Consider the following 24,219-nt stretch of genomic DNA (forward strand, 5'->3'; position numbering starts at 1 on the left):
GACTCCAATAAAAAAAAGATCAGTCAGTTCAGTGCAAATGTCACATAATACAGGTACTATCCCCATCATGTGACCAAATTCTATGCAACAAACTTTCCAAAATTTTAGCAAGAATCAAAGTATTTCTATTGGGATATAGCATTTAAAAAGTGTGGATTTACCTCATGATTCCTACCTTCTTCCATTCCACAAATGCTTTCCTAAATATCTGTGTACATTGACATCAATTTAAAAAACTGAGTTAAGCCCCTGCTAAAGAGGACAGGAAGGTATAACAGCTTTATTGACATTTCAGCTGCCCTAATATGTAATTTCCACTTGTCATACTGCATTCTAATAACTAGTCTAGTATATAGTGAGTAGACAAATGCATCCATCCTCAATATCCCTCACCTACACAGGAATACCTCTTTTCAAAACATTTATGAATATCAAATTAATTGTATACACACTACAAAAAAGAAGAAAAAAAAAAAAAAAAAAAAACAAATGAATGAGGCAAGAGTGGTTGAGAGGAGAAGCTCAACACTTAAACAAAAAAGAAACAACGAATCAGTGAAGTATGTAATGGAAAATATTTTCCAGATTTTAAGCACATCTAGTTGCGCACAGATTGTTTTGTTCTATTCCTTAGGTTCCTTTACACTACTTTGTAAGGCAGACTGTGCTTTGTGCAAGCACAAAAGCCCATCAGAACAAATTCTGTGCATGCTCAGCCACTTGCATGCACTGATGCAGCAGCAGCACAGTGCTCATTGCTGCTGACCATGGCTAGTTTTTTCTCTAGTTGAGTTGCTGTACTCTTTGCAGGGAAGTGAGATCAGAGGATTGCAGACTTACTTGTACCAGTGTGCTCTCCCATTCATTGCATATTCCCAGTGTTGGCTCTGGTTGGCATACCCTGCTCTGCAGGCCTGCTCCCATACCTGTACGTCTTGGCCCTGAGCTTCCAGACTCCAAAGGAACCTTACCCATCTCTAAAATCAAACACTGAAAGAATCAAGTCCATTCTCTCTCTTGCTTAAAACCATACTGCTAATTAAACAGTAGAATAACTGGGAGTACTAAATCCAAACATAAAAGTTACTTGTTCAAGTTAAGATTTTTTAAAATGATACCATTAAGAATTATATGTAATATGGAACTAATTTTCAAGCTACCTTGGATTTCTGCTTGAAGAAAAATATATAAACCTAAGAGTAAACAGGAAGCATAAAATATCAACAGCCTCTGATCCATGCAAACCTCCTAGATGGATGCTGTTCTGACCCAGTCTTCTTTGTAGTTGGCCTATTTCAAATAAAATCCACTTGCTAAATTTCAAAGTGATACCCAAGTCATCGAATGTCCATAGAACAAATGTGAGCATCAGCACTGGTACTGCTACCAGCATTCTTGGCAGTGTTAGCCCAGAAGCCACCTACCTGCATGGTCCAGGGAGACAGGCATAAACCTTATTATCCCCAGAGGTGGTTGCCTGAGCACTGGGTCAAGAAGAGCTGGGGGAAATAGTTTCAGTGAAATACTTAGGGCCAGTAAGTCTCACCAGGAAGGACATGCAGGCTGGAACAGATGAGGAACTGCAGACAGTTCAGTGGCATTGCTCCAGTCAACCTCATCCAAAACAGCCCAGGAACACACAGGGCAGATACTGGCAAGAAGAGCATAGATAGTGCTTTTTCTGGGAGCACACAAGAAACCTTTTTCATCACCCACTAACCACGTGAAGGTTTTTCCTGGTGATTGATTCTGCTCCATTTTTATGTACTCCCTGACAAAGCAGTTTCACTAGCCAGAAGCTATCCACATCTTGCACTAATAAATGCCTCGTAGTAATTTATTCCTATTTATTAAATCTCTTCTAGCAACAGTAGATGTTATTTTAAGACTTGGAAGTAAAAAAGCAATCATTCACTCATGGAGAGAAGTATCAGTAAATTGAGATCAGCTAAGAAAACCAGCAATGTGTCAGTAAAGCTCTTTCTGGATCCTTCCACTGCTTCTTGACTACTAAAGACAGGCAAAGATGAAGCACAAGTACACATACATGGAGGTAACTGTCACTAGCTACTTATGCAAGTTTTGAAATGCCCTTTTAATGTTCCCTTTACAGCAGGAAGAAATCATCCGACAAGCATAGTTTTTCATCATAAACCTGAAGCACCTACAACATAAAAGCCTATCAGCTTAGACCTGCTAAACCACCCAACCTGACTGCAGCTGCTTTAAGGGGAAGAGAGGATAATGAACACGTCAGACTGCTTTATGTGGTGCACACGTTGTTCTCCATTATGTTACCTGGAAGACATAACAAATGAGAGAATTGCAATTTGACAGAAAGTATATACAATTAAAACTTAAAACTCAAGAGGGATAGACAGGAGATGCTTGACTAGGAGACATACTGAACTACTATACGGTGCAGCTCTTGGCTCTGATTCAGCTTGAAGGGACTACTTGAGCATAGGCACCTGTTTATTTAAAAGATATAAAGCCATCGACTAATTTTATAGAACAAAAAGCATTCTGAATGAAAAATACTTCAGAATAACTAACACACTGTAAAATTTTTTTTTCCATAATTAAAAAGTTCTTTATTGATGTATCTTCCCTGTTTGCATGTCTAATCAGGTTTCAGCTCTTTACCAAGTTTATTCTACAGTAGATTTTCTAAGGAGAATCAGGAAAGGCAAAAGATGTCCAAGTTTTGGCAATATAAAAATGTTCATGGGAAACTGACCTGGTTCTGGAAAATGTGAAATGTGAACACAGCGTGATATAACTTCATGAGATTGTTGTTATGCAGTCATTCTAACGACATCTGTTTCTTTCTTTGCCTCATTGACTTGCACAGTGTAAAAAGCAGACTGGATTAGATGCTGGTCATTCAGGAAGAACACCAGCTGACTGTAATCTGTATTTCTGACTGGATTACTTTGGGCATATTTATGACACGATAGAAATGTATTGTTATACAGAAAATAACCATCTACAAAAACGTACCAATAGCACAACTGAAATACATCTAATGAAATACATCTAAAATGGGATTGAAAAAGTAACCTGTAAGCAATCATCAGAAGAATGATTAATTTTGCATCAGAAACCTCTGGGATTTTGCACTGGGATTTTTATTTTTATTTACTGTGATTTATCATTTTTATTTTGCTTGATATTTCCATGTCTCATTTTCATGCATGAGTGCATCCCATTGAAGAGCAAAGTTTGATTCCCCTGCTCCTATTGGAAAGGTGTTTCAGGGTGTTGTGCTTGGAAATCCACACAATACAAAGAGAAAATAGAAAGTACTATAGAGTATCACTAACTGAATGGTTATAATTAGTTTCTCATGGAAGTGCTCCTTTATTTAGAACTAGAGTGAACCTTCAGTCAGGTGGACAGTGATGTCGAACCTCATCAATAAGCCTGTGTGAAAAAAAAAAAAAAAAAAAAAAAAAAAAAAAAAAAAAAAAACAGAATTAGGCTAAATACAACTATAAAAGGGTAGAGAGATATATTAAATAGGTACCATCATAAGTAAGGACTGAAATGGCAAAATTCTCTTCTCTGACCTACGCTGCTGATGAAAGCACAGGGTGTACCTGTACTGCAGTTTCTGAACTTGTGATATAAATGGTACTGCCGGTGACTTTCATGGATCTTCCTTGGACAAATAAAACTCAAAGAACCTAAATGGCAATGACAGATCTGTAAAGAAGAGAGACATTTTCACTACAGCTTGAAGAGAAATGTGATGTCAGAACATATATAAAATAATAAATTAAGCTACAATGGCTTAAATAAAACTCCAAATCCCTGATCTGATAATCACCAATCATGATATCCAGGGGACATACCATTCTACAGGGTCCAAATGCTGCAAAAGACAGGTTGCTGGGCCAGGTGATGTGATACATTCTGGCAGGACTTATGTGATACTTTGCAACACAAAATATCTTTTACTCTATGCCATGTATAGACAAGCCCAAGGAAGCTCCCTGCATCAACACTTCTTCATGCTCATTCTCAGATAAGCCACTCTAGATTTGCCCATTCCTGGATGCACCATTAAGAAACAGAAAACTATTCATAATTTACTGTGCAACAAAATGCTTCTTATTGAGTCTGAATATGGAAATTGTAGCTATAGTAACTCCAGCTGCTGAGACAGAATGTGAACAGCAGCCATGGACTCTAAATCCCAGGATAACAGTGCTTTCCAAAACTCCAAACAAGACTGATAGACATAGACAATCCTGCAGTGAGACTTAAGTATATTTTCGTATTACTTGTAATTACTATGTTTACACAACATGCATTGGTTGGAATAATACTAAATATAACCATGTTATGTGCTAAGCAGCAGCAATTATGGTGCTGAGACAACATAAATCTTTATTGCAAATACCTTTCTTGTAATATCTGAGATTATCATAAAATATGCATTAAGCTAAAATGTAACAAGGGGGATAGTCCTACAGTTGTTTGCATGCAACATGGGGCATAGTCCTAAATCTTTTTGAGCCCTGTAATCTGACAGGTGGAAGAAACAAGAGAAGAATGCCATTTGCATTAAGAATTAAAAGTGATTGTAGTGGTTTGGAATGGGTTTTCCACTTACATTGAAACATCAATCACAGCTTCCACTTTCAAATTAACTTATTGTTGCTACACTGTTTAGACAATAATTAAAAACAGAATGGTTATTTCATTTTTCAAGTATCGTTGTAGTTATTAAAAAGTTATGCTCCTACTATTTTTCCCTCCCAAACACAGCCATAAAGATATATTTTTATCATTAAAGACAAAATGAAATCATATACAGAAATTGGTTTCTTTTGTTGTCCCACTGGGTGCAACTTACAGAAAAGAAATTCTAGTCCAGCTTCCAGACTGAACTTGTATTTCAGCTTATTAATTAATTAATCTATGCCTTAATTCAAAATGGGAGCTCTCAGTCCTGTCATTACATTCAATAAGCCCTGATGACTATAGGACATTGGTTCTGAACTGCTGTGGTCAATATTAGGGTCAGCCAAATCAATACATTCAAACTTAGATTAACTGATATCAAAAGATAGTATGTGCCTTTAAACTGTACATGCATTGACTGTTGCGTTCAATATTTCTTTTATTGAAATATATTTAAGAGTATAAGGTAACAGGAAGCTTTTCCACTAAGCAATACAGGATATTACTACAGAACAGACCATGAAAACCTGTCTAGCTTTCATATGCTTCACTGCAAAAGTGCCGGAGGTAAAAGACCCATGGACAACCCCACCTGACACTGAAAGAGAGCCATTTTTAAAAGAGATCTATTTTTAGATGGATGCTAGAGGTCAGCTAGCTAAGGCCTTTAGTCATGCAATGTCATCCACACGTAAAACTTTAAGATGCTTTTGAGCAAGGCATTTTCTATACAGTAGATGGCAATTTATTTTTTTCCAAGACAGTAGATACTTGCAAGTTCACCTTCTGTAAACAGTGCCAAAAGTGCTCTCAGGAAAAAGAAATAGCACAATTACAACTTGTGCAGGAATTGCAAAATGTCTCCACAGTATAATGAGAGCCTTTGGAATGCTGTCGTGATCCTGTTCCCAAGAGAGTGGCAAAAATCAGAGAACAGGTTTTTAGGAAAATATGCACATTAAGTTCTTAAAGAGCCACTGATATTTCATACAGTCTAGGAGATGCCATGGTGAGGACTGGGGAGGGGAAGGGAGGACATCTTCTGTGTGTATACCAAGACAAAGCATCCCATCATGCATGTATGTGCACATACAAAACACCCTCTTCAACAAGGTGTAGATAAGCCTGAACTCCCATGGCTGCCTGGGACCAGGAACTACACTGCCTCAGCCTGGCAATGTAAGTGATACTCAGCAAAGCCCCAGCACCTGCAGTTCTCTGGCTCTGAGCAGTACCCAGGATTTCAGGCAAGCATACAGTCTGCAACTCGCTGAGCCACCTCTTCACAAAAATATTGGCTGGCATGCAAGACTCTCTCTGTGGCAAAACCCACACATCTTTCTCCTCTACAGCAGGTCTTACTTTTCACCACAGGGGTGTTATCCTCTCTGCTGACCCTGCAGACATCTCCCTGGGAGCTGGTGTTCAGTGAAGGACACTTTAGAAGTGGATCACCAGGACTACTCCTCACAAGAAAACTAGCCTGGTTTCTCTTCTGGATGTAGTTGTCTGCATGACATGTAAATGAAATAACATAAATCTCAAGTATTTCAATGATTTCTAGTATCCAGGCCTTTGGCTGAACAAGGAAGGTTCACAGTCTTATCACAGTGAATGAGATGAATGACAGCAAGGAAGGTCACTATTGGTACGCTGTCTTGAGTTCACAGGAAAAAAATAGCTTGCTGCAGCGTAAGTCAATGCACATTTGTAGGTGCATGTAAGCAAATTGTACAGTTGAAAGGTGGGGGTACATACATCTAACAGGAGCAAAGCCACAATTCTTGTGGATGCTAGATGTGACTTTGAACACCAGGAGAAAGGTGGCAGGCTACCATTAGGTGGTCTACGTACAGTGGGAAAACACAAAGCAGGTGACAAATCTATAGTGCCTACCACTTCCTGCCATGCCCTCAAAGAGTCTCTCTGCCCAATAATAAAAAGCTCACTCTACTTAGTAACAACTCTCACAAATTGTTCAAGCTATATAATGCAGAAAGAAGGACCAATAATCTGTAATGAATCTTTAATGCTTTTAGTGACACTAGAAAGAAAGGCAATGCTTTGCCTATACTCTCTTCTCAGCAAGATGAAGGGACAAAAACTAAGAAGCTGTAGTTTGTTTTGCAGCATTTCTCATTTCACTCTTATTTTTTATGATTTAGCAATGAATGGGACACATGAATTTATATTAGGTTAAGAATTGGGGAAGCAAGTTGAGGAGCAAGTTGCAAGTCATGTCCCCCCCAGTGTTCCCACGAGTTTTCTCTAATGGCATGTCACAACTTTGGGCCCCATTTTTCAGAATGGGTTTTGCTGCTCTTTCATCACATGATACTCTCTTTCATCAGAAGTGAAGCTGCAGTTTCCTCCATAGTTCAGATAGTTCAGCTCACAGGCATAAAAATGCTCACCACCATCAGAATGATTTACAAAAAGCACTAGTCCTCTGCATCCTCAGTACAGACACCGGCCTTCTTGTCTCCACTTTTATGACAGGTTGCAAATGAAGTAATGGAGTAGAAATGAAGTAATAAAAAGAAGACAAATCATTAATTTTGGGAAGGTCTGCATCAGACCAATTAAAATAATGTGTTTAGCACACTGCGATAACATACTGTACCTACGGGAAGAGGCTACTAGTACAAGCAAGTCCTAAAAATGCTATTTTCTCCAATTACATCCCCAAAGATTCCTACCTCCAGAATAATAAAACGTGGGGAAAAAAAAAATTATAAATTATTCTTTGCATTTTTTTCAATAAGCTATTAAAGGTGATGATAGTAATGGATCACTACCTACAAACTGCTCCTCCCTCAACAGGCTCACATAAGTCCTAACGAACACTGACTGCAGTGAGGAATACTGAAGATCTGCGTTCAGGGCTGGGTGGCACAACTGTAGTCCACAATATGAGCCCGTGCAGTCCCTGTGTGAGGCCAGGACTTTGCTGAGAAAGGTAAAAAGGACGTATCCTGCACTCCCATTAGCAGTGGAGATGTGAAAGCTCCTGCACAGCACTCTCTCACCTTGCACTTGCTGGCAAGGGGCTAGCAGCTCTCCCCTCCCCGCACAGATCAGGGTGACGCCTGTCCTTAGTGCGTCACCGAGGCCCAAGGGCTCAGGGCTGCATGCTTATTTTCAGCATCCACCATTACACTACAAAAAATCAAGCAGATTACACAGGATGTAAATCCGCAGCACTCCCCAGTATAAGCCCTCTACGTTGTTTCATCCTTTGTCAGGACCTCAGCAGTGGTTTCCTCTAGAGTTAAATCGCAGGCACAGACCTGCTCACTGCCGGAGTAATTTAGTGATACAAGCAGCAGCCTCTGCCTCTCCTGCTGTGTCAGGCAGCATGAGAGGAGATGCCAGAGATGGGAGCACAAAAACAGGCAAGAGGGCAATTCTGATACAATGTTAGGGAGGCAAAACAGCACAATCTCATTCAGCCCTTCAAAGTGCCCTGCTGGTCTTATAAACATCCTGGCTGCATTTCAGAGAGGTGGCTGCTCCCCAGTTACAAGGATATGGGTAGCTACTGTCCCAGATTTTCCCCTAGGTCTGTTTCTCCAGATCTCAGAGCTGCTCTCTGGTCTGTGGATTCTCCCATGTATCTTGAAATCAATCAAAATTTTGTTTAGAATTTTGTTATTCCCTCATCTAGAGCTCTAGTCTAAAAACAGCATCCATTCCTATTGCATCTGTTAATTTTCCAACTATTATAACACTGTTATCTAGTTATAGTATATCACTGCTGATTATAATTACAAGCCATTTATTGTTTTGATGGCCAATGGAACTCTTTACATTCCAAATAAATTATCTGTTAATATCACACATGGTTTTACCTCAGAGATCTAGCAGAAAAAACAATAGTGTGTTTTTTTTTGTTTTGTTTTTGTTTTTTGTTTGTTTTGTTTTTTAACTCATCATTTTTGACCACTTCAAAGGTTTACAGCAAAATTCTGTGTCAAAAACAATGAACAAGGATGGAACATTGGGGAGACTGCAAACCACGCAAAATCCACTGTGACAGAATTAACTGAAGCATGATCACACAGGCTATCAGACAAATCTGGATCACTTGGATGGACTGGCACAGCTTAAAGGGGTTTTTCTTTCATTTATAATTAACCACTTGGCTGTCACATCTCTGTATCCACGCACTCTGGTTGTGAATGTTTACACTGAAATCTCTGTAGAAGACACAGAGACCGTGAGCTAAAAAAGGTGAGAAGGGAAGTTAAATGTGTACACCAGTGAGATGCTAAGTTTAGCATCATGAAAGCAGCTAGAGAAGAGGGAGCATTGCTCACCAACTACACAGCAGCCAAGGCAGCAGCTCTGCCTGCTTCCCTGGGTGCCTTCAAAGCAACATTTGAGGGTCATAGTGCAAGGTGACGTTCTGGCCTGCACATTCAGACAAATGCTAAAGGCTACAAGAATAAAACCGTTTTAGAGGTTATCAGTCAAAAGTTACTAACCCACCCCAAAGAGCATCAGATGTCACAGACAGCTAAGTAACTTGAGATGGATTTCCCAGGCAGTTCTCAAGGAGGCAAAGAGCTTGTTATGCTATTAGCAATGCTCAAAATAGAAACTGCATTAAGAAATATAACAACAAAGTAGGGAATTCTTGTTCAGTGGTCAGAACTGCTGGCTATTTGAACCAGTTGGGTCTCATGTTGTTGTATGCCTGTCACATCTCTTCTTCCTTTAAAGTTTTAAAGGAAGAAGTTGTCTGCTTGAGCCGGCAGCCAAAGGGAATGAGCCTTACACTATTTTAAAGTTTCCATAGGGTAAAAGTTTGGTGTACTTTTTGCAAATTAACTACAAGCCAGAGTGCTCTAAGACATTAGGCTTCATTGGTCCCACTGCTGATCCATGTTCTTACAGCCCTTTGCATAACAATACAGCACTGCCCCAAGAACAACAACAATGGACTCAGTTCACTCCAGACCCCTTGCTTTGTCTCCTGGCAGCTCTCAGGGTTACTCATTTTGCAATAGTTGCTACCACCAACACACCAACCAGTGGGTTGAATATTTTAACTGTAATAAATCGGTTTAAAGAAAGACTTTCTTCACTGACAACCTGCTTTATTTTTGCCAGCAGGCATGAATCAAAACAGAATCACAGTACCCTAGCCTGACTTCAAAGGATATGAACATTTAATTTTTTGCAGCTTTTGCTTCACTGTCCATTGTATTGCAATTACACCCCCAGGCCCCCAAAAGCTCTTTCATCGCTTTTTTTTTTTTGCTTTTTTAATGACAATACAGAGCAGATGAGAAGTATTTCCAGCAAAGGCTTACCCATCATGACCTTGTTTATTTTCCAGAGCATGCCCAGCTTGTGGACACGCAGCAGGCTTCTCCATGGGCAGGAGCCTGAGCTGGGCCCAGCAGAGCTGAAAGCTGCTCACACAATTTCCTCTTGCTTTATGGTATAGCTGAGGACTAGAGATCAGATCTGGGATAATGCAATGATGCAAGTGAGGCAATTAGTAAATGACTCAGCATCTGCAGACCAGCAGCCCCACTATTAACCAGCTAAGTACATTATCTTGGCCGAGATCATAGATTTTTCCCTTAAGCTAATTGTCTGTGTACAACTTCTGCAACTTGCCATATCCTACTGCAGAAACGTGCCCCAACCCTGCCCTTGCTCCACCAGTATCCACGGGAAGCAGCGTGTCCCAGCCTCCCTGAGGAGAGCAGCATCCTTAGGCTTGGAAGTCACAACAGAAGATGAAGAGACATTACTTTACCAAACCAGTAACACTTCCTGTGACTCTAAATAACCTCTTATTCATCAGCCTCTGATCAAGGGGGAAAAAAATAGTTTCACTGGTGAATGGCCCAAACAACTGGCTCTAATTAGCTCTGCCTCTCCCATTCCCTCAAATCTCTGTTCATCTTTAGTCTGTGCCTATTTCACAGCCAGGAGAACGACAGCCAGCCCAGGCAACAGTGCCTGCAAAATGCTGGTCCTTAGCAAGCAAGAGGACGCCGCCAAGAAATACAGCCAACTTCAGCTACACTTAGGACAAGTAAAAAGAAAGCAATTAAAATCCCTGTCCTCCTGCCCCCCTGTAATTTGAGTTAATATAAAAGATCAGGTATTTGCATTTAATTCTCAGGAGTTTCATTACAATTAAAAGGACAGAAAATACCCAGGCAATGATGACTAAAGCATCCACAATGTATTGGGAACACAGCAGTGACCTGTTTCTGACTTCCATGCATTGAACAGGCTTCAGCCTGTTTATTATACTCCAAAAACAATGCTGGTAGTTAAACACTGCCCATTTTAACAAATTGGCTCCTGTTTTAGGCAGATACAATGTCAGCCATAAGGATACATTCAGTTAAAAGGACATACATTTTTCAAGAGCTGCTTTCCATAGAGGGAAATTAACAATTAATGTGCGGGCCACACAAAAAAGCCAATAAGGAGATGCCTTCCTGTCAAAGAAACCGTCCTCTCTACTGTACCACACAATGGGGCAATCCCACACCCGGGGAAGAGAAGAGAGGTGTGAGCAGCCGCGAGACAATCACAGAGCATGCTGCATCAGAGAGCCTTTCATCTCAAAGGCCTGGAGGGTGTTGGCCATCCTTTGATGGTTTGATTTTGGGCAATAGCAAAGAGCCTGAAACTGCTCCTCCTTCAGCCAAGTGGATGCTTTGCTATCAGATCATGGCCAGGTACTGCCTTACTGAACCCCCGCCAGCAATGCCAGTAACAACAGGAGCTATACTGGGAAAGTGTGGCTGGAAGGAGTACCAACATCATAAGAGGACAAAAGAGCTTGAAAAAGCACTTTTCGAGGTTTGTGTTAAGCTGTGCAGAAACTGACATAACCGGGCTAAGAAAATGCTTGAGATAATAGAAAGAGTATTGTTTTCTGTCCTGGGATGAAAAGTTAACATCTTTGTAACCTTCATCAGTTTGCAAACTGTAAAACAAAATTTCAGTTCAGGTCAGATGAAAATGCCATTTAGCTTTAATCATACAGAGAAAACAAACAAACAAACAAAGGTAGGATTTGTTTCTCTGTTTTAAACAGACCTGAAATACAAAAGAAGTTACTGGCATCTCTTCCTCCTTTGCATTGCAGGTATGTTGTTACATTCAGCTTTTTCATAAGATCGGGCTCTTCATTCAGGACTCTTTTCACCACGCTTTATTCAGTACATCAATCACTTGCCTCCTCACTCTACTCCATCTACTGTCACCTTGAGCCTCCGAGGCAGCTGACAGGAGCATTGAGTATCTAGAAATATGCAGTTTTGCTTCCTGTAAGCCCACTCTACCTTCCCTAACGTAGCTTTCATGTGATCTCTCACTCTAATCCTTTGCCCCATGGAAGTGCTCCTCAGCCCAAAGCTCCGTAGACCTTTTGCCTCCTGGATGACAGACATGAGCTTTCGGGAGCAGTTTTAGATAAATGCTGCGCAGCTAGGACCAGCTTCTGGACAGCTGCATGATGCTGAATACTCGACTTACAGTCCTCTAGGTACCTGCCAGGTCAGGCTATTGAACTTCCACTGGGTACACGGATGGCTTGACATTCTCACAGATTTGTCATTCACCAGTAAAAGACTCCAGTGAGGCTAAAGCAAGCCGTGTTCTTAAAATTAGTATTGATCATACAACAATGTTCATTTTAAAATCAGCCAATTTATCTGACTACTACTGCTCTTCCATTTCCTCTGTGGATGATTTTGATTTCACCTTTGAAAGCATCTCCTGCCCCATTAAGATATGTTAAACTACAACAAAACAGACCTTCGAGCATTCAGCAGAAGCACAGAGCAGTGTTTTGTCTACTCATTTTACCAGCATTCCCTATTTCAGGAGCTTGTCTCTTACAGATGCTTGAAATCTTCTACCTCATCTTTAGTTTTTGTCATATAAGATCTGTAAGGTGAGTACAGCCCCCTTGCACCTTGGCAGATACAGTTATCACATTCTACTCTTTCCCTTCATGTTTTATTAACGTGGCAAACTCCACACCTGTCCCAGTCGCAAAGCACAGGACGAGGCCTCCCTCAGGCAGGACCAAGGCATTTCAGAGGAAGCCTTGCCACATGCTTGGCCACTCAGCAACGGGTAAAGCCATAGCTGCCAGCCCCACCTCAGCTGTCAATAAATGAGATTTTGTGACAGTGACAACGCGTGCTCTCCCAGCAGTAAGAGGCTTTGCTACCTGATAAGCTCGGGCCAGCCAGGACGTGCATGCCATTGCACACTGGCCTGCCAGGTGGTTACAGAGAGGGGAAGTATTTTGCAGGTGCAAGAAGGTAAGGACTTTAAGAGAACAAGATTAATATGCTTACATTCAAATTTTGTGTCAAGACTAAATGCCTCATCGCAACACACTGTTCAGTAGCACTGTGATGGCTAGCATTACAGCACTGTGTTGGCAAGGAGGGAATTTAACAGGTAATTTTATTTAAGACAGGACAATGTTTGCAGCTTTGCCGTACCTTGACATTACTGGAAGGTCTCTGATAAGCATGTCTTTAACCTAAGCTATTCAGTAACAAGTCTACTCCGCATAGTGTCCCTAACATTCAAATTTTCTCACGATTTCCCCCTTGAGATTAACAGAGGTTTCAAGCAGTTCACAAAACTGAGAGTAACTGGTGCTCTATGGCTGTGCTACAAATTAAGTTACTGCAAACTGAAGTGCAGTGTGGGTGCTGGCTTGTGGCTAATTAAGAGAAAATAAGTTTTACACAGTTTAGTATCAGCAAATCATGAGCATATTTAATGAAGAGTTTGTGAACAGTCCCATTAAAAATAGAATCAATACACTTGTGTGTAGCATTTAAAACATGCTCAAGATCAGAAACTTTCTGAATAGAGTTCATTAACTACCCTTGAAATGATAAATGAAGATGTTATGATAGGAATTGAAAGCAGTATGATATCCTTACTGATAAAATAATAAAAACATTCTGCTAATCTTGCACCTCAGAAGCCACCACTGTTACATTTCAGTCCAAGCATCACTGGTGATTTATATTTACTGAAGATGAAAGCCAAACACAGGCCCAACTCTATGCCTTTTTTCCTTTCAACTTACACAAAGGCCAAATTTAACCTTCCATCAGACTAGCACAGGGGGGCTCTGTCCATCAGCTGTCAATACAATTCAGCTTGTGATTATCGCTTAGGTTTTGCTTTCAGGTTCCTTTGATTTCTATAAGCCTAAATCTACTAGTTTTGTCTCTTGCTCTGATAGTCTAATTTGAATATTTGTTACAGAAAATTTCACTAGGATTGATGCGGATAAAGCTTTACATGCCAGGAAGTGAAGACATAAACAGCATGAAGATAATAAAGCTCTCTGAAAATCTTTGTTAAATGATCTTTTAGCATTAAGTTAAAATTTGTATAGAGTTATGGAAAGCTGCAAAATAAACTACAATACAACAATCAGGCAATTTAAGAAATGAACAGATAAAGGCCAGATCACACAGAGAGCCAGCAGCGTCCAATCACAGATGCAAGCATAAAGACAATATCCCTTTTTATGCCACTGATTACATTTGTTATTCAAGTCTGCCCATCACATTACATCTAACCATATAGATCAACTCATGCCAGAGAACAACAAAATCTTATGCAGCTTTTCTTTAGCCCCACTGTTCAAACATCAGCCAGGGTTTTCTGTTCTTGGATCAAAAACACTGAAAACAATTCCAAGAATTTCTTCTGTCTTAAAAATAAACCCCTTTTCTGCCATATTCTTAGCTTTAAAAAATATTATTTTAATTTTCTCTCAGCAGTTCAGCCCTTAAGAAATAAATAGCAGTTACCTCTTCACTGATTATGGGACCATTTTCAGATCACATATGCATCTCAGTTTGGAAGCCACCACATGGACAAAATGATTTCAGGACTTTGTACCATATTTCTGAATTGAAGATACATATTGTTATGCTAATAACAAAGACAGTCACTGGGCACTGGGAGACCAAGATAATACATCTACAGGCCATAATAATCAGCTCAGCAGGAGTTTTTTTTATCCATGCTCAGGACGTGAAGATACCTTCACAGGACCTCACTCAACATAAAAAATCCATTCATACACTATACCATTTGTACGCTGAACATATGAGCATTTCCTCTCAAATTTTCAAATTTCCAGAGAACTAGATAATGCTGACAAATACTGGGGAGGAAAAAAAAAAAGAAAAAAAAAAAAAAGACACATCCACTGTGCATTTCATTTACTCTAACACAGAGCATTTTGAGATACACCTTTCTTAATCTAAAGTGGGGCTTTCCCAAGCAGTAATAGGCACCAAAATAACTCCTCACTCCAAATGAAATCTTTATTGAGTTATATAAGATTGCTTGTAGGCTTAGCTCTCAACTTCCTACATCTAACCTCAGGAAATTCCCACACCAGCTTAACAATAAATTGAGTTCTTTGTCACACTTAATGAAAAAACAGCAACAGAGTTAATTCCTGCCTGCTTGGCCCAAAGCCAATACAAAGCAAAGAGAAATTTGGGGGCATCAGCATTTAAGCTGGATTTCACACAGCTGCCACCACTGTATGTTTAAGCAGAAGCAGCTCAGAGGTTTATTAAAAAGGGATCACCTTGATTGGCTGCAGAGACTTTTACAGCTTCTGAATATCTCCAGAAAGCATGAGGAAGTGGCTACCTGAATCCCTGCCTCACTTAGGAAAATAAAAAGGAAGGAAAAACACTTGAGCAGCCTCACCAAGACAATATTTAACTTGCTTATGGAGCACCAGTACCGACAACTAAGCACAAAGCACCAGGATTTGTGCAAGCCTCAAGAATATTGGACTACATTTTCCCATAAGCCGGAGGGACTAAAACATCCAAAGCACTGTCCATGCCTGCTCTACTGGTACACAGGCCCTGGGAGATGCAGATACCTGACCAATAGGTTTAAAATATAAAGTAATAAACACTTAAAACCTACCAGGCACAGGCAGATTTTTAAAAATTGAAAGGACAGGAAAGGTTTGGAAAAAACTGCAGTAGGAAATACTGCTCTAAATAAACAAACAAAAAATATGTGAGAAGCTCTAATCCATTTGCCTGTTTGAAATATTACTCACTAGATGGCTCATCTCAAAGCACAGGCTTTGTAGTTTATCCTCCTCAAGTGACTCCCAGATAAAATTAGTCAGGTGATTTGCAGGATATATTGATTAGCGAGGATTTAGCTAGGGCAACATAAAAAACATCCTGCTTTATCTTTCAGTGAAAATGAAAAAAAGGAAAAAGACTGCAAGCTATTATCACTGTATATAAATTAAGCTTTATTAATGAATGAATTAACTGCATTGAAAATGATAGATAAGAGTTAAAATAATGCATTTCTCCTCTTAAGAAAAGATTTGAGAAAAAAAAAAATCAATACAAATAAAACAAGCTTGTTGTATTTTTGTAATATGGGTAACAGGCTGAGTTTTCGCTTGAACACTCCTGAAAAACACTGAGACATGACAATCTGTTTTCTGCTCTGATTCAAAACAGTTCTACAACCTGTATGTATTAAGCAGCTTCCTTTTCCCCCTGTTAAATCCCAGGCAACAGGAGCTTCCCAGACTTTCCCCATGCTCACCAAACGCTGGTTTCCAAATGGTTATCTTTGAAGCACCCAGAAGATAAAATGACCCCACCATGCTATGCACAGACCAAAAAATCTTGGAGGCTTCTGACAAAGGGAAACAGAAACAGGCACCCACAGCTTTCCAGCCTGTGGTGCTCTTTGGCATGCTCCACCTATACACGAAACACATGGAGGAATGACCTGGCAGGAACTTCATGGTTGCAATAAAGAAGTCAAGCCATAACTATATGTGCATGTGACTACACAGTAGATTATGGATTTGTCCATAAGATTTCTTTCCACGAAAGCATAACTTACTGGATATGATTTAAAGTCATATTTCTTACACTGATAAATGCTTGCTCTCCCTGAAGCAGTGCCACTGATAGTAAGGCATTCATCAAAACACTCGGTAGTTCACAGTCTGTGCCTAGTAGCATTTAAAAGTATAATCCTGTGTGAAATGACAGTTACTTGAGTTCCCTCCAGAAGCTCTTGAGCATTATTGCACTTCACAAACTCCTTTGCATGGGGCACCTTTGTCTTAGGAAAGCTGCACAGTGCCTCCAACTACTGGCCATGCTGCAGGAAGCAATGTGCAAAGTATACTCCAGAAGGCCTGCTAGGAAACCCATGCATTAGGGCTCCTCATGCATCTATTCACTCGCTATCAAGTTCTCCGAGATGCATTTGCTGGATCTTAATATGCTGGGTAAGATGCACCCCTCCTGATGGCAGAATACATGTCACTATGGAGAAAAGGCAGGGAAAAACAGTCTGCCTAACACACTTCTTACCTAGAAAGCTGCTTTGGTCAAACCATAATTTGGGTTAAACCTGCCAAGTAGCTTCAAGTGGGGAAAAAAAGAAGCGGGGGGGTGGGGGGGGGTTCCTGCCCAGATGATAAAAGAGCAGCAGTGTCAGCAGCGCCCGTATCCACTGCTGGCTGGAGCACTCATCTGCATTGCAATATCCTGCCTACACTTGAGAGGATTTGGACTCGCAGCATTTATTGCCCAGGAAGGCGCCACGGCTGCCCTGCGCGACGAGGGGAGCGAGGACAGTTTTCAATCTGTCTTCCTGACATCGCTTTATTTCCTTAAACATTCAGCCAAGCCCAGACTGACTCCACAGGTCAGCAGCTTGATACTTTCCAGGGAGGCAGAAGAAAGGCATTTAAATTCCCTCAGGCTGAAAAGGGAAATGAGCTGATGAACTGGGGATGGTGGATTTGAGCTCACCCAGGAAATACTGGAAAGAAGTGCTACGTCCCAGATGTGTTCTTGTTTTATGAATCATGCTCCTCTAGCAATTAACTCATTTCAAGGAGGTAAGGATGCTTCAAAGGGTTTGGTGTTGTTTTGTTTTTTGAGTTAAAAATATATATTTCTGGCAGTGAGATGCTGAAAAATTTTGTCAGAGAATATCTATTTTGTTTTTATGTGCTATTTTAGATCAAACAGAGAGACAAAAAAAAAAAAAGTATTCAGTTCTATGTTAAAGTTTCATTTAAAGTCAAAATGGAAAGTATTAGCAGACATCGATTGGGTAGAGCAGTAAAGTAGCAGATAAAGAGGTTCAAGAAATCTGCTTAGTGGACTCATTTGTATGCTTTGCTGTTGTCTTCACAGTCCTTCCTAAAATCCCCATCACTGGCAAGAAGGTTCTCATGAGTACAAACCAATTTCTTGATCATCATCTTACATTTTTTTCTGAAGAAAAAGACACAAGCTCGTTTTTACATTATTTGACGTAAAAAGAAGAAATGTACAGGAGAGGAAAACCTACCCAGGAGTCACATTGCAGGAGAAGATGTAAAAAAAACATGAGATCTTTCTGTTTTGAACAGGAGATAGGAACACAATTTTTCAAACAACACACACCTGCTGTCTTTCCTCCATTACAATTTAACCATACCTCAAGGAGAAACAAAATGTAACACTCAGCTTCAGCTTTACCCCAAATCAGAATTGTTCCCCAGGGAGACTAACTAATGTTATAAGGTTTGATTCCAAACTCAGCTGAAATATTTATCTTTTGCTTAAACTATCTTCTGACACTGTTAGACAAACTAATTAAATTCCCATATTCTGGGCTGTGATCGACTCTGCAGAAAAGCCCAAACTTTAATGCCCATACAGATAAAAGTTCTCCTGATGTCATTGGAACTACAGATGCATGAACAAACAGAATGCCATCCTTCAGCAAAATCACCCAATTTCTCTGCTGTCTTATGTTCAAAGTAGACTTTCCATTGTTTTACAAAAATAAATGTTCTAGTCCTTAAAAACAAAAAACAACAAACAAACAAAACAACACCACATCCATTCATTCCCATATCAAAAGCACTCAAATGAAAATCTCACTCATTCTGTGAAATTGCTGTTAAGATTTTGTTAATTTAGGTCAGTCAATTGCTAGTAAAATTTTAAAAGCTCATTGTAGGCTTTCTGCATATTCAGCAATTAAACTTCTGCATTGTACCTGGTAGCTTCCCACCTTGCATTCATAAAACAGACCCAGTTTTATGGAAGCACAGCATGTGGTGTGTAATTACTTCCGAGAAGTCAACTAAAGCAGTTGGTCTCTTTTACAGTCCAATAACTTTCTATACTAAAATCACTTTAAAGAAACAATTTAAATGAAATTAAAGAACCAATTTGAGCTTTCATGACTTGAATTTTTTTAATTGCAATGGTTGTTCAAAAGCAACCTCTGCTCCTTCCATTGTTACATCTCAGACTGAAAGTACTACCTGATTCCTTCACACAGCATTTAATTTAACTCCATGCACCCCCGTGGCATTGAAGCCATGATCCTGCATTTATTGAAGGTAACAGGAAACCTGATGTTAATAGCAACTCAAGATTAAAAACATCTTTCCACTCCTGGGAAGCTGGTCACCTGGACTGAGGCCTGAGCAGAGAGAGAACTCATGTTCCTAGGTCTGGAAAAAAAGTATTCTGCACACTCAGTGGGCACATAATTAAGGAGACTTGGAAGGCTTCTTTGGATGTCCCAGTAGCAGTGTTGTTCTCTGGGCCAGATTTCTCTTAGTCCCTGGAAAAGTTAATAGAACACTCCATAACTACTGGTTGTAACACTTTGACACGCACCCGTAACAATTTCTCTACACAGCTTTCCTACTCAGGCTAAAATGCATGTGAGGCATAAGAAAACTGAAGTATGAAAGTTCCCAGCTTGTGCAAGAACTTGCTTTCTCTAAATGTAAATCCCCTTCAGTGATAGTTGTTTCTAAAGTTCCCTTTTTGCACTTGCATGGACACACATTCTTCAAGAAGCCTCATTTCTTTTTCTTCCTCCTCTGAAGCCAATTGACGTCTATGAGCACACTTCTACCCTCCCTTTGCTTGTTAAGTAAAAAAATAAAAATAAAAAGTTAAATCACTCACAGAGGCCCCTCAATGCACTGTAACAATTCAGTCCATTGTTAATACTCGAGATGCATCAACTGCTCTGTGTAGCTGTGTTATCCCACCAGCTCTGTTTAGTTTCCCCTTTCCTCCATTCTTTTTTTTTCCTCCATTCTTTTTTTTGCTCAACAAATTCCCTTTACTGTTTTTTCCCTGTTAGCAGGGGTAGTTATTCACTGCACCCATGTACAACGCAACAGTCCGTTCCAGCTGGGCTCTCTCACTAGTCCAGTGAAACAAATTCCTGTCTTTGCCTTTGATAAATGGAAAACATAACACAAAATAGAGTCGATCACAAGTGATGGAGCTTCGTATGCCACAACTCTTATCTGAATGAGTTTATCTTTAATGCTGTGGACAACTCTACTGAACTGAACAGAATTTTGGTAGCTGAAGAAGAATTGAATTCATTACCTGAAAAGATCAGAAACATGAATAAAATTATTAGGACAAATCTTCACGCAGAGGCTTCATGGAACTTAATAGTAAGCGATCTAACCTATCTCCAGCCTCACATGCAGTCAAAGTCTGCAGAACTCTTTTGGACGCCACAGAAGTGTGAAACAGAGACTGGCAATCCCAGAGACTAAGCACCACCTTTTGCAGTCAGTGGGTAGGGAACAACCACATGGCTTAATGAGCTACTGAGCATCAGCAGAACTGTAGCAACTGTGCAGAAGCTTAGTTCTTGGTACCATGACTTCTCTTAGCACAGGCCTAAAGGAGGCATAAGTAAATCACATTAACTTGTATTTGCTGTGGGCTAATAGCTCATATTATTGACAGCCAATGTGGATCAGTTGATATAAGATAACTCAAAAGCATGTCCACGTCTGTTCTTAAGATAAAATATGAGCAGCAATGACATGGTGAGTTAGCGTTGGGTATTATCAGCATCACTTGCTTAAAATATATTAGCAGCTCTTTTCTTTTTTCCTTTATATATTATGAAGACTTCAATTCCTATTATGAATGATGAGCTTCATTTTGTTCCCAGCAATATTAATGGCAGACAAATGTGTCTCTATACTTAATATATTCTTTTCAATGTCATTAACTTATTAGCAAATATTAAGTTCTGCTGTCACTGGGAAACATTCTGCTTTATTCTACAAAATGATCTAGTATCTCAGACAAGAAAGCAGTGTATGTTAAAAACAGTAACACCTCCCTTCCTACAAACCTATGGTGGAACATGACTCTGATGTTACTCCTTTCATCATTTAATTTGCTCCAGTTCAAGTCATACTTGCTGTGGCTTATGTAACAAAAGAAGGCAGAGTATTGCAGAGAACATCTTGGGAGCAACCTCAGATTTTGCAAAATCAACTCAGTTAAGAATCAGCACCCCAAAACACTGTTGTTGTTTTATTTACTTATCATCTAATTAAGAATTATTTGGTGACTTCTTCCAGGAGTTCACGCTAAGGTACTTGTTTTTGGTTAACAGATATTGTCTGGTGCTAGCAACTTCCTTGGTGCTCCAGCCTCACAGGAGACTATTATTATAAACAAGGTTACTGGAAATGATTTTTAAGCCCATAAGATTTTGGATGCACACCCAAAAACATATAAAAATGGTGCAGGTTAAATGCTAAGAAGTAGAGCTCTAGTCTTTTGTGCAATAATTGTGCTGCTAGGCACCATAAACCTGCATCTCCAGATTCAGAGAATGCTAAATATCTTCCAATTATTACAAATTTCATTTTCAAAACATTCAGTGTTAGTTCTGGGCACAAACACAATTTAAGACAAAAAAAAATTAAAATAAAATCCAGGCAACTCAGTACATAGATCAAGGAAAGTAATCTTGACAGAATAAGAAAAACCATAAAGCATCCAGGGATTTGATGAGCACAAGGAATCAATTGCACATTAAGTCGATTGCTGTGGTTTATTTTAAGTCCTTCTCTTCTGATTTATTGCCATCATTGCCACCAATTTGCATAGATAATAGAACAAGACACCCTCTTAAAGTCTTAATCAGGAATTAAAAAGTAATATACAGTTACATCTCTTTCTGCTCATCAGAAAAGTGAACACATTAATGTTTAATGTCAGTTTTATTATAAGGATTGGAAAGAGACACTTTAGACTGTTCTGTGACATCACCACCAATTTGTTACTGTAATAGGTGCAAATCAGAAAAAAAAAAAAGTCAACAAATCCTTCAAGCTAAAACAGGTTGTAAACAGGATGTTACAAAAACAAGGGTGAGCTGTACTTCTGAGCTGTGCAATTTTCTTTTCAGTATGGCAAATATCCTTTCAACACATTTCCAAACTTTGCAATTTTATTTTTTTTTCTGTTTGAAGTGAGATGATTTTTCATACTTCCAGTGTTCTGAAGATGAGTGGGTAGTTTACTGCTCAGTAAAGTGATTTCTTTGACAGGTACTTACATCATTCGCAAAAACACCATAAATATGCACAACTGTTTAAAAACAGCAGAGAAACAATGAAAGCCTTGTATCAAAGAGACAGAGAAAAATATGTTACAGGACCAATAGTTCAGACACAAAACATATGCATAAGAGGGCCTCTAAGAGATCAGCACTGAACTGCTACCTCTGAGCAGTAGGTTCTGCACCAAAATGCAAGCAGCCTTGGAAGAAAAAACACTGAAAGAGAAACTCAGACTGCAAATTGACTCTAGCAAGTATGTCGGGAGCATACACTCACCAAGAACCTGGGAAAGAGAAGAAGGAGAGAAGATACTCTCTATTTTTCATGGTATGAGAACAAAAATGGGCAAGACAGGATTGGATACTAGCCACATCAACAAGACAGTGGGCTGGGTAAGGCTCTGGGTCAAGCTAATAAAGTTCTAAGAAATTCAGCACCATATACATTAAAAACAATAATTTACCATCAGGATAAGACCCAATCTATCCAATACACTGCATATTTGATCCTCTGGTCACAGACTGCTGAAGCCTAATTAGAGAGGGGCTACAGAGAGAACTATGTCTTTATGCTTTCCCTTCTTGTATGAGCAGCTTTCTCCTCTGCAACTCCTGGTAAAAAGAGTGGTTTTCTTCCACTCTCCCCCCTCATTCTTGGTTGCTTCTGTAACGCCTTTCCTTAGGGCACAGCAGCACTCAAACTTACCCCTATGATAAAGCAGTTTACCTGCAGGGCCAGGTTATAAACAGAGCTGAGCTCCCCAGGACCAAAGGCTGAAGTCTCCAGTAGTGTTATCTCACAGATTTCCCACACATTGTATTTGGATTTTTTGGTTTGTTTTAAAAAATAAGTAAAGCAGAATAAAGCTGTGGCCATGACTAACAGACTCAGTTCTTGCACATCACAGGCTAGAGCATGGGGGTAGCTGAGACCACAAGTTTCATAGGCTTACAGAGGTGACCTAGGCTCAGTTTCTGGCATGGTGACTTGGACTGAAAGCCGTGAGAACCAGCATTGCAATCATCTTTACCAAAATCTAATCAGGTCAGGAGAGCTACTTATATAGTTAACTGACATCAATCCTGATTTGTGAGACTGAATCCTTTGCTTGCTAAATAAGGATGAATTTGTGTAGGTTCTGGCATTAAGCCACTTTACAGGTGTTGCTTCCTTAAACTCTGTCAAAATAATGCAGAAGTAAAGTTTGCTTAGAAGCATCCTCCCTCAAAAAAAAAGCCTATATATATGTGAAAGATGAGATCTGCTGCTTCCCTCCATGATAAAAATAGCTGCATTATTAAAAATTAAAAATTATCTTACAAAGAACAGTCATTATTAACAGTTCTAAGGCCAAGTTAAAAATTATACCCAATCAGCACAGAACAACATTTGAAATTTTTTTTACATGAATGTGACAAACATTAGTTAGTACAAAATATAGCATAATTTGTATGAAGTGAAAATCATCTGCCCAGAAAAAATATAAAAATCACTTGCTGTTACTGACATACATATAGGTAACACACTGGAGCTGAAATGAGTACAGCATGGATTTTTAAAATCAAATCAGCTTCAAGTCAAACCTCAAGACAAATCATTTTACTTTAGAAATTTAGGATGCACATTTTTTGTTTTATTTTGTCATTGATGAAGACTGTTAAAATATAACCATCAAAACAGTCTAAGTATTCCTAGATAGATGCTGATTAAGGGATTAGTTTCCTACTAGAAAAAGGCTCTTGCTCCTTGTATTTCCTACAAAAGCATTTAAAAGCTTGTTAATCAACAAAATGGACAGTATTGTCATCTGGATCATTTTGTTAAAAGAATTAACCATGTTGGTATGAGGTTACCAGTTGAGTGTAGGCGTATTATTTTTCTCCTTAATGGGCACCCACTAACCTAACACTGCCTATTTGTTGCAAGGCTCAATTGATGTATTTTTCCCAAACTTCTTTCAAAAGAGAATTGCAGGGCAGAAGCCTATCTGCATATTAAAGATATATCATAAACTGAAATGAATATCTGTACACACATGTACAGTGCCTTGCCATTGCACATTCCTGCAT

The sequence above is a fragment of the Aythya fuligula genome, chromosome 13 (genome assembly GCF_009819795.1).
Source record: "Aythya fuligula isolate bAytFul2 chromosome 13, bAytFul2.pri, whole genome shotgun sequence".
NCBI lineage: Eukaryota > Metazoa > Chordata > Aves > Anseriformes > Anatidae > Aythya > Aythya fuligula.